Raw genomic sequence first — 12,567 nt, forward strand, 5'->3', positions numbered from 1 at the left:
TCGTCATTTTGATATAAAGAGTCTTTTATTAAAGTCATGTCAGTAGAATAAAGTTGAGTTTTACCATAAAAAAGAAACAATATGAGGAGAACAAAGAATATTATGGTGTTATTATAGAGAAAAAAGGAAAAATAATAATTTTAGAAGAGGTCATACATTTAAAACAAAGATAAAAATAATATATGAATAAAGATGTAAAATCTATTTAACAAATATTCATTATTATAAGACTAAAAATTATTTCCTAGACGTGTATTTCTCTCGTCCCAAAAACTAGCGAAACTTCTCGGTGTCAGCGAGATCGAACCTGAACCCTGATGATGTCACTGTGATGTCATCAGGGTCAGACGTTAAAAACAATGTCAACGAGTTTAAAATAAAAATCCCAAATAGTCACAGAAATCTCTGATATTACTGCGTCTCAATAACCTTGTATTATTTCTTATATTCACTCCAGATAAAAAAAAATGTATCTCATATCTCAAATGTGAAATCATTTTAAAAACAGTAAATCTCAGCTGAAAGAGGAAATAACTTCCGGTGATGACGTTAAATTTATGATTATTAAATGAAGCATGTTGAGGGTATGAAGTTTATGTGTTTTCAGCATGTTGATTATTCAGGGAATGATTTTTAATTTGAGGGACAAAAATGTTAAAAACTATTTTCCTCCTGACACCTTTCCGCCTGCGTACATTTCACAATAAAAGTCCACTGTCACTGGAGTCCTTCGCCACAACGTCAAAACCCCGATCAGTTTGTTTTCGTGGATACTGTGTATCCAGCAATTAGCCTGTTGTAACATATACGATTTTAGATACTTCCCCCTTTTTCACACCTCTTTTCAAGGAACGATTTAACTGACACATTAATGTTCTTAGCGAGAAAAAAAAAGTCAACGTTTGATATAATAAATGCTTTAATTCATTTTATATGTCTTTTATATGAAATAGAAAGAAAAAAAATGCAGGATCGTAACGGCGCCCCCCCCTGTGGGCACGTGTGTCAGTGCGAGCGTGGCGCATATCAAACATTCAGCGTGGTCGGGCGGCGATCACGGATCGAAGAGAAGAAAGAACGGAGAATCTCCTTTATTTAAAAAAAGAAAAAGAATCTGCTTTTGTTCATCTTTGACGTCGTCTTCGAGGTGCACGCACGTGACGGCCTCTCGCTTATTTCTCGTCCGGCCGTGAAAACGCTCGATGTGTTTGTCTGTGGATGAAAGAAAAACGTGTTTTCCGCATCAGATATCAAAGTTTTTTTGGAACATGTGCTAGAAGGAGGACGACTCTTCACATGGTTCGAGTTCCACGTAGCCGGAAGCTTCTCTCCATCCCGAGAAGGGACGTGTGCTTTTGTCAGCGTTGGGAAACTTTAGTTGTTTTAGCCACGTGATGTTTTCGCAGCCTAACGACACCTGGACGTGCCGCAGCGCCGCACATTTCTGTTTGACATGGTAGTATTTGTACCTTGTGCCTATACGAGCTCCGTCCTCTGCTGTTACTCATCCAGACTCTTCTGCTGTCTGTTTCCTGCTCAGTCCCTCACTAGACTTTTCTACAAAAAGGCCATTTCTTTGTAAATACACGTGTCGGAGCAGCTATGACTAACAAGATAAGCAAAACAACAAAAATGATTTAATAAATATTTCTTTGTCGTTGTAATCACTGTGTCTGGTGTTGTTTTATTAACGCGGATGTAAATGAGTGACAGTTTGTGAAATGGAAAGAACATGGAGGAGGCGTGACGGCGGCTCGAGCGAGCGCCGCGTGTTTGTCTTGGTTGTCACTCGCTGCATAATCACACAGTCCGGGGGAAGTGGGTGAACAGCTGTTTCTCTATAATCTGGAGGTAATTCGCAGGCTGAAAAAACAAAAACAGAAACAGCTTTGATTAATCTTGCGGGAATGTGCAGCGCTTTCGGGAGCTCTGCCAAGAGAACTTCGTCTCGCACGCTCTCGTGCTCCTCGCCTCCTCTGCTGTCTGCTTCCATTTCTCACTTTCACCTTGTCTGTCTCCTCCCGCTCTTCTTCTGACTTTGCCACCTTCCACCAGGACGTTGCACCCGAAGCATTTAGAACGGCACGCTGTCGGGAAATCTTTCAGAAAAAGGTCAAGAACACGCTGTTCTTTGGTCAGATGTAACTAACAAGCTGTTTTATCGACGGTAATAAAGTGCAGCTGAGGAGCGAAATCCAGGTTTCTGCCTCGGAGGAGTCGTGACCTCCTGGTGGGGAAGGAAATCTTCTTCTATCTCCTCTGGACTCCAGCGGTTTGATGTTGCTCCTCCGCAAAGTTCACTGAGTCCCACAAAAGACACTGAAAATAAAATATCCTTGATTTTATTCCCTTTCAATCGATGAAGCTACAAAACGAGAGTTCTCCAACTTCTGTGATGAAAACCTGACAGTGTCGTTCATTACACCCACACACGCCATGGAGGATTTAAACTCTCTTTAACATTGTGAGATTATTTTACATTTTCACTGACAAGGAATAATTCACAGATCTTGATGAAAGAAATCAGATGGATTCAGGGGGAATGTGTGAAATTTGCTGCAGCTTTATTAAATTTAAGGGACAGTTGAGATATGAGCTCTACAGAGTGAATTCCAGTTTTAAATGATTCTGCACATACACATTCATGACGGGGTGAAAAACTAACTGCAAAGCAACTCAGGAATTAAAACAAATTCCCACGACAGCCTTATTTTGTCTGTTTGAAGAACGTGTCCTTCGGAGCCTCTGGCTGAATCCCTGTCCGCTCAGGGTGAAGTAAACACACATGTCCCTGTTGTGTGTCTCACAAACATCACGCTGCAAAATAAAAATACATCCAAGAAGATTCCAAGAGAAAAGAACAACTGATAAAGAAAAGTGCGTCTAGTTCACAGCGATGTGGAAAATAAACACAATCAGCTGCAAGGACGAATCCACTGGTCACATTAGAACTGGTTGTTTTTCATGTGTATTTGTCACGTTGAAGTATTTTTGCATGAATATTAATAGGTCACTGTGATTTATTTTCTGTTGTCTGACCTGGAGTGTCTGGTTTTCGTTGTATCACGGTTCTCCTCTGGCAGAGTGGGCAGCCTGTGCTTTCATGTGGTGTCAGAATAATCTGAAAAATCACTTTCACACTTGGATCATCATCACTTATCGACTCATTAACATAATTTTACAGCCAGTTCTAAATATAACCTTTAATGTGAACACTTTCAAACTGCATGTTCATCTCTCACAAGCACCCGACATCACTTTTTGGCAGATAAAGACGTTTTTATGATTAACGTGCACATGTTTTAAATTATATACATTTAAGCCTGTAACACCTGATGCTCACTATGTAAATGTTGTAAAGTTAAGATGTTGTTTAAACTCTAAACACATAAATACAACACATGTTGTTCACAGGCTCCGGGTTTTATCCACATTCTGACCTCAGAGCTCATGAACACGACTCCACCACCTAGGACACGGGACTTTCCGAGGAGCACTTGAACGCACCATCATTGGTTGTGGGCGGGGCTTCGCGGTCGGTAACCAGGAAGTGGATGGAAGCAGGAAGTGGAGCTGAAAGTGGAGGGAAGCAGGAAGTGGAGGAAACCGGAAGTCGAGCTGCAGGTGGAGGGAAGTGGAGGAAACCGGAAGTCGAGCTGCAGGTGGAGGGAAACAGGAAGTGGAGGAAACCGGAAGTCGAGCTGCAGGTGGAGGGAAACAGGAAGTGTGGGAGGAAAAAGAGACACAGACAAGTTACTGAGCTAATCGCTAAGAAGCTAAAACTGTGAAGTGTTTGTTTGTTGCTGGAAACAGAGAAAGTGAAATTGTTCCACCTGAAGAAGAGTCGCACGTTTGATCTGCGACGAAACAACAAACAACGTCAATCTTTCATTTCTGTCGAGTTTGATACGAGGGAGGAAATAAAGTCTGTGAAAGCCGAACATGGCGCTAACAGAGAAAGTGAGGATTTATTTGAGCGAGTTGTTTTCTCCTCATCACTACCACCTGACATCAGACGCCTCACCACAGCTCCAGCCGTCGCTTTAAGGTCAGTAAAGTTTATTTAACTGCTTCACATCATGAAAAATACACAATTAAAAACTACATAAAAAATGAATAAAGGTTATAATTCCATTCGAAAAAAAATTAATTGATAGCAACATAACGATTTATATTATACATTGTTATATTGCTTATGCTTTGTGTAACCACAGTACAGACAAATAACACGATGATCTACTTCTTACAATATGAACCTTTGGCCACTAGGGGTCTCTCCATCAAAACAATAACAAAATACTTTAATTGATGATGTCGTGAAGCAGCGTGGGATCATGGGAGTTTTTGTCTTCACCAGCGTTGCAGATGAAAATCTACCTGACGAGACTCAGGACAAAATCATGAACATATTAAAACAGCCACAGGAAAAGAGGATCTGACGAAAATGAAACATCAGTTAACTTGAATAACAAGTGTTTGAAGAAGAGATTCAAATCACAACCTCAGGAGCAAAGATCTGTCTTGTTACGTTTTATAAAGGTCATTATTTAAATCGAGTAATATGAACATTTTCATCTTTATATAATTTTCCAGCATATCATCAAAACCCTGCATCTTTTGAAACGGTCAGGTCCAGTTTACAGAGTTATTTAGGTAATATTGTATTTGCATAATAACCCATCTTTATGAAGGAGTTTCTAACTTCCCTACAGTCACAACCCCCCCCCCCCCCCTTTGGTTTGCTGTCTCCTCCGTGTTGACAGCCGGTGCACGGTGGGAATGTGTAGAACTGGACTTCCCACTGATAACTGCTCTCCTCTTATCTGTGTTTTGGCCCTGATGGATAAAAACAGTCTCTCTCTCTCTCTCTCTCTCTCTCTCTCTCTCTCTCCGCTCGCTGTGTCCTCGTCTGTGTCCTCGTCGGCTGAGATTTTTTTTTTTTTTTCTACTCGAGCGCTGTCATGAAAACAGCATCGAGGAGTAAACGTGCAGTCATGGTTACCCACGTCTCTCTGCGAGGGTTTAATCAGTGTTTTCCGGCACTGAGGGATGTTTTTGTCCGATCCTGGAGGATAAAGGCAGGAACCTGTTGACAGGAGCAGGATTATCTGCAGAGAATCACAGTGTGTCCGCTCTGCTGCTGGAGAGATTAACGTGAGACTCTCACAGATTATCATGAGGGACGTGTTCTTAAAAACTCATCTCTGCACTTTCACTGTGAATCAAAGAAAAGAGACAGTTTTATAACCCTGGGTGGATATTTCTGTTCCTTTTTATAATAAGACCATCGTAATCCTTTCTAAAGTTTGTGGTTTTTTCCTCAGTGGACAGTGACGTGACATCATGGGAGAGTTAAACCACCTGAGAGCGTGCGGAGGAAACCAGCTCCATTATTTCCTTTTAAAACCAGTAAAAGACTAGAAGCTGTTTCCTCTCAGCTCCTCCATCTGCGGCGCGCCTCCCTCCGCAGACGCCTCAGCAGGAGGTGCGAGGTGCGTCACCTTTATTAACGCCGCCGTGAAGAAACCTGCCACCTCCAGAAAACAGGAAGTGGAGTCTGTTGTGTGGTCTGAGAGAGTCTGAGAGAAAGTGGAGACACGGCAGCTGCAGAGAGTTTCTCCCCAAAGATTCACCGTGTGGCCAAAACTATGTGGACACTGTCTGCTTCGCTTTGAGTCTGTTTTTCATGGTCTGGGTTCTTCTGGGGAAATGTTAATCCAACGATACGACACAAATCCATAAAGGATGAATGGAAGAGTTGAATCGACCTGACCTCCAGCACATCCCACACCGTGAAGGTGATCTGGAGCTTATGGAGCCAGATGCTATCACCAAACATCTGCACAACGTCAGGAGCAAAATCCTGTGGACGCCTTAAATAAGCAAAACGAAGTTTGTCTGTTTTTTTACTGTTTAACTGATGTTGGCTGTAATGTTCGGTGTCCACACACTTTTGGCCTCGTGGTTTATTCGCTCGCCAAGCGGCCGACACACGTGTAGAAAACGTGTCGTCACGGCACCTGGCACCTGTGGGTTCTCACCACAGAGAATCAGTTTCTCCTCCTGAACCCAATTACTGTTATTTCTATTCAAACTAGATGAGTAAAACATCTTGGAACCAACCTTTTCTTTTTAGATTAACGATCTTTCTATCTGATCATTTGACCCGGGAGTCAGGAGCAAAGATGAAAGTTAAGGATCATTTCCTTATTTTACCTGAATAGTGAGAACACAAACAAACGTGTGTCAGGATTTTCTTTGCTGTGTCTAATCACTGCAAAGCGAAGAGGGAAGATTTCATTTCACTGACCTGGAGCCACTCCACAGTTTCTGGGGTCAGGAACAGTAAATGCTGAATGAACTGTATTAACACAGTTTTCCAAGTCTTAGCACTCAGAGTCGACTCACTTCCTCACAAAGCTTCTTTACATAACACCTTTTCACATCAACAGCTCCCCTGAGTTTGTCCTTCAGCTTTTCTGACTTCACAGATTTACTTTGAATAGTTGAGTTCATGTGCTGTGGTTCGATGAGGATTCTTCAAACCTTTAACAGAGTTGTCTCTCTTTGTGTTCTGGCTTCCCGAGCCGGGTCGTGTCAGGGAGGATTTAGTATTCGGTGTTTTGCCACTTTGGCATCGGTTGGTGGACGACCCACTCTACCTCCTGTGCCACAGCCACTCAGGAGAATTGTACTAAATGAATTAAACCTGTGGGTTCAACGCTGGCCTCAGCGGACATGTGCCGGGCATCCAGACAGCTTCACCTTTAAGTGAATCTCTGTGAAATCACACGATCTCTGCAGCAGAGGTAACAGGTCACTTCCTGTCTCCGGCTGCTCCCCCTCTCACCTGAATCTGGTGGAGGATCTGCAGAAAACCTCCGGCTGTGTTGTTTATGTTTGAAAAGAAAACTGTGAGTAAAGTCCGGACCTGATCAGACTTTACCTGCAGGTCACGTGTGAAAATGGCTTCAGATTGACTAATTTGAGCCTGTGGCCGTCATGAAAGATAAAGTTTGATCTGGTCCTGTGTTGGATTAAAGCTTTGAGTGACTGATCGGTCTCTCAGGTTGTATTAAATAAAGAATCACAGTTTAAGGGAAACGCAGAAAGTTAAAGGTTTGACACCTTCTCATTCATAATCCTCCATTCCTCTGATTCATTTTCCCGTCGTGTTGATCTTAACAGCGTCTGGTGTTAATTTAATCTCACAGGGAGATCTCCAAACTTTTATTCCACTCATCTTTAATTCCCCTGAAGGCCCCGAGCTGATGGAATCGGTCGTCTGATGAATAGTGTTTGAGGGAGATGAGATGTAATATCAGCAGCCAAAGAATCGCACCGCGTCACCTTCGACCGCGTGGCAGCGCAGCAGCGAACCCGGAGGACGAGCCCATTTCAGAAATCATCGCTAAAAAATCATCTTGGCTGCGTGCGCGTGGTACAGCGGAAAGGCTGTATTACCCAACTCCCCCGTTTTCCCATAATAGAGACCGCACAAAGGCTCGCCGGCCAATTCTCTGCCCTGCTGTTAAAATGAAGCCCTATTCAGTTTTATGTAGGCCATCTGTAAGTCTACTCAAACTAAAAATAAAGACCGAGTGGAATAGAACATATTCATTGCTCCGTGCTCTCGCTGTACAAGGCTCCGAGCTGAATGGGCTCCCTGAAAGGAGAGAGCCAGAGAAAACACAGCGCCGAGCTGTGATTGACTCAAGGCTGCTGAAACGGGCCGGATCTATTATTCAGACAAATACAGGAGTGAACGGTAGAACCCATACCTGAGGGAAAAAAATCAATATTGGCAAAACGGCCCAGTGTGGAGCATCCTGTCTGATAATTAATCTTTTTCTCTCTACAATGGTTCTTTCCATCTTTCCCAGTTTGTGTGGTTTCCTTCTGTGAACAGACGCAGTTATCGGCACAGTTTCCTCAAACACCAATGACGACACCGTTTATTCCTCAAAAAAGAAATAATTGCATCGTTACTAAAACTGATTCTGAAGAAGGAGTTCACCAGTTCATCTTCACAAGGCCTTTTGCTAACTTTAGTAGTTTGATAAAATGTTCAAAGTTTGACTTTATTCTCAACATTTTAACTTTATTCTTAAAAGGGAAAATGGAATATAAATCTTCTTCTTCTCATTTGTTTTAGCTCTAATGCTCCTGCAGAAAAGAGACCATGATTTTGATGTAAGAAAATACTGTGATATTAGTTTTTTTAACGAGAGATAAATAAAGAATTAACACTGGGAAAATATGTAGGAAATATTTAATAAGTATCTTAACCTTCACTGGATCTTGCTCTGATCGGCCTTTGTGAAAACATCCATCAGACCTGAAATATGCAGACCCGGGGCGAGGAAATGACAGAAGAGAACGTCTCTACATGTCTGGAGATGCAGAAGAAATGTGTTTATTCATTTCAACAAATGCAACACATTGATTGAAAGGTGACTCACCCAGAATCAATGGGACACGTTGTCTTCTCAGCTGAACAAGTTCAGCTCGTTATTCACTCACATCATGAACCTGCAGCTTTCACTCCAAACTGCAGTGTTGTTGAAACTGACTTCTCATGAACTCATTAAATAAAATCCCACTTGAAGGCAGCAGCAATAAATGCACCAGGAGATTTATGGACGGAGACGAAACGCAACCACCAAACAAACTGGAGCCCGGTGTTGATTATGTTCTACAACAGGACACGTAGATTTATGATTATATATCATGGACACTTTCCAAAAGCAGCCGCTGAAAGTGGATTTTTAATATTGTGTGCTAATGAAATAAATACGATTCTGCAGATGTTTTATGCTCATGTTCACAGCATCAACTCACGACTTGAATTACTCACAACCCAGTTCGACATGTGAGAGTAGTAGTGAGAGGTACGAGCGTGTTTCAGTAACTGTTACACAACAACATGAAGCCGAACACACACGGGAAAACCACGGAGCTGCAGGCACCACAGAGGCAGGTGTTCTCCCAGCCCGGGGCCTCGGGAGACACACACAACACACAACACACACACACACACACACACACACACACACACACACACACACACACACACACACACACTTACTGTTACTGTTACTGTAATGTAGACACACACTTCACAACAATGTCACTGTATGAGCTCCCAGGAGCCAGCTCAGAGACAGGGCAGCTCAACAACACACACTCACACTCACACACTCTGACACAAACACACACAACCTGTCGCTGCGGAGGTAACCTCCTCCCGGGCAGAGTTAGTGCAAAGTGTTACGAGGTAACTGGAGCAGTTCTGGAAATAAAATCTGGAGCATCCGATCGTAACTTAGGCAAATAATAAAAGTCTTTTTTCTTAAAGACAGTTTAAACTCAGCAGCTTCCGCCCTCAGAGAGAATCGTTGTTCTTGAAGTGGTTCAGTCGCTCGGTGACTGGAAACAAAATAAAAGCGCGAGCAATGAAAAACTGGACATTTAGTTTTTTTAATTTTAGAACATGTCACAAATCATTAGTTTGGAGCTCTTGAAACTGTCCATGTACAAACCTATTGAAGCCATGTCCGTCCAACTGGATACTGTCTGTCTCACAGACTGTAAATAAAGATGCCATGATGGTCAAATCACCTGGATCGCCCCCTGGTGGCTGGCTGCAGTATAAGGTCATAAAGCCTGCCTCCTCCATGTTAGCAGATAGGACACCAGCCAAACAAAGAAAATCAAAGTACACATCTAATGTTCTCTAAAATGGTTTCTGGCCTTTTCAGTTATCACACTGATGTTTGTTCATGTGCTCATGTTTCTGATGAAGTTCGGTTCTGATTGGTTATTTGATGATATAGAATCAAGGTGAACCGTCATGATTGACAGCTGAGCGTGACTTCTGATTGGCCGAGTGCATGTACGGGCAGGACGCCACAATCACACCAGCAGTGAGATCCTGGAGAAAGATCCTGGAAACCAACGAGTTGAATCGTCAGTGTCCCAGCAGCTTGTCCCAGCAGCTTGTCCCAGCAGCTTTATAAGGACATTCATGATGGAGAGGTTGACCTATTACTTGTGAACATCAGCTCACATGTTCCTTCTTCTGTGGGAACGTACAAACATACTTGTGTTAAGTCGTCCAGGCTCTCACTCGGCCGGGATGCCTTCTGAATTTCAGCAGATGTTATTGTTAACGGCAGCAGTGGAAGTGAGGAATGACTCTGAGCTGAAGTACCAGCGTCTCTCTGATGCAGACCAGGATATAAACTGTTTGTCGGCCGTGTTTTAAATATTTGGGCGCCTGGTGAAGTGTCTGCAAATGTCAGTGATAAGACCCGGAAGGACCAAGACTCCGACAAAGTACTGACCCGCTCGGCCAAAAGTGCATGAACCCGGTGGTTTTAATCAGCTCTGCACATAATGACTGTTGTTTTATTCCGTGAACAGTTTCAGTTTGTGAATGTGAAGAATCTCGAGGCGAGGGACAAGATTTGGGGGTTGGAATCCCTCCGGTTCTGACCAATCACATTTGAGCAGATTTCGGTTTCCCACAGGTGAACAGTCTGTGTCGAAGGAGAAAGAGACGGAACATGTTGATCAGCGATCGGCTTTTAATTTCATCTCCGCTGTCCCGTCAAACTGCTGCTGCTTTTAAACCAGCAACTACATCACCACAGCCGCAGCTCCACTGTTTGTTCTTCTATTATAGCCTCATTAGCGCTAATGTTTGTTTGGACTAGTACTTAATTTATGTTGCTTTAGTAGAAAGACAAAACACTGAGGGCACTTCAGGGTCTCACGACTCCATAAGGTCGTTCAGGGCTTTCCTTCAGTTTGGGTTTTTTGAGGAGATGTATTGTATATCAAGAAGTCTTGTTGGAATCATAGTCCACGTTCAGCTGCCACCACCATCACGATCCACAATCCAAATTTTGATAGCTTAATCAAAAAGGAAGGTTTTAAGTCGACTCTTGAACGCAGAGAAGGTGTCTGCCTCCTGGACTGAAGGTGGGAGATGATTCTGCAGGAGAGGAGCTTGGGCCGGAATGGCAGCCTGGTGTTTTCAATCCTTCACCTGACTCTCATAAATACTTGTCCAACACCCAGATGTGCTGGAATCTCCAAGTTCTTCCTGTTTTGACTTCTTTACAGTCCGGTTTACTGCCTCACATCGACGCAGCTGCGTTTCTTTCGGTTCAGGAAGCTTCCTCGCTGCACCTCGTACAGCTGCTCACTGTTTACAACGTGATAATCTACGAGACTGAAACTGTCCTGTCAGAACTTCTGTTGGGTAAAAAAAATAACTGAGGACACACCTCATCATCGTGACCTGTATGAAACAGGGTCACATGCATCAGACACTCCAGATGTTGTGGAAAGAGGATCTCGAGATAATTCTTAAAATGAAGTTGTCAAGCTAAATATGCCTCATAGCCTGGGGATTTAAGGGAAGTGAAAAGTCTCGTTATAAATATAAGTATTCAGAGTCTGAGCTATAACGAGAGGTTTAAGTTTAAGAGGAAAGATTGTGAGCATTTTGCCAGACTCGTTATAGTTGGTCCAACACCTTGGTCCAGAATGGTTCCACAATTACTACATGAAGACAATCATGGTCCCCAGAGTAGGACTCCTTATGACCTCCGTGATCCAATGACAACCGTGGGTCAAGATTTACAGTTTTTGCTGGAAAATGTTTAATTAAACAATAAAATGTTTGAGATTAATACATTTACAACTGTATCTGTATTCCTGTTTACATACAATTTGATCATAATCACATTTTTAACCTTTAAATAGACGTACGTACACTCGTTAATATGAACTTGGATCTTGGAACTCCTCGGTGTAGTTAATTAAACATTAATAGATTTTTTTCATGGAGATTTATCAATTGATAAAATCTACAATTTGAGCATTAAGTGGTTGTCGACAACTTCTGCAGAAAATTGTTGGAAATATCAAATAAAACCCCTCAGACGACATGTGGAAGGGGTTGGATTTTCTCAGACATTGTGGCCTCGTACACAAACCCCTTAACGCGCGCCCACACACAGACACACACACACACACACACACACACACACACACAGACACACACACACACACACACACACAAAATGCAACCCACAAAGCCCTGCAGACAGACCGGAGCACGTTCACCCTCAGCTGGTGTTTGGTCTTCGACATTCCTTCTTTTGTGAGCCGCAGTTTGAGTTCCCTCTTCGGACATTTTGACATTCCTTCCTTTTACATGCCTTTTAGCTCTTAATTATCCCGAATGTTTTTTATTGCCGGGGCTAATTAGCATAGCTTTACAGTGAGGTGACACCTGGTTCTGTTTCCCATGTGGCACTAACCGTGCGTGGGGATCAGGACTGTGTACGGTGGCTCGCTGACGCCTGCTCACATGGTTTGATGGATGAATAACCGCGGTCCATTAGTCACGCATGTGCCACTAAGAGGCACCACTCCCAGGGCCAGAGGGGTCGCAGGGAGACAGCCAATTATTACAAATGAAAAATGTAACTGCACTTAAATTATTTTGTTTCAGTCTGAGCATTTGGCCGCTCTGTGTTGTTTCTTTGCGTC

At 42.9% G+C, this 12,567-nt stretch overlaps 1 protein-coding gene across 1 annotated transcript in view; it reads left to right on the plus strand.

The window, feature by feature from the left end:
• Window positions 1–12,067, plus strand: part of LOC117771988 (ephrin-A5b-like) — a 79,221-nt gene extending 67,154 nt beyond the window's left edge. The window contains exon 6 of the transcript XR_004615696.1: window positions 12,033–12,067. The gene's annotated coding sequence lies outside the window, so the exon portion shown is untranslated. The remainder of the gene's footprint in view (window positions 1–12,032) is intronic.
• Window positions 12,068–12,567: the final 500 nt, after the last annotated feature.

The sequence above is a fragment of the Hippoglossus hippoglossus genome, chromosome 12 (genome assembly GCF_009819705.1).
Source record: "Hippoglossus hippoglossus isolate fHipHip1 chromosome 12, fHipHip1.pri, whole genome shotgun sequence".
In the NCBI taxonomy this organism is placed as follows: domain Eukaryota; kingdom Metazoa; phylum Chordata; class Actinopteri; order Pleuronectiformes; family Pleuronectidae; genus Hippoglossus; species Hippoglossus hippoglossus.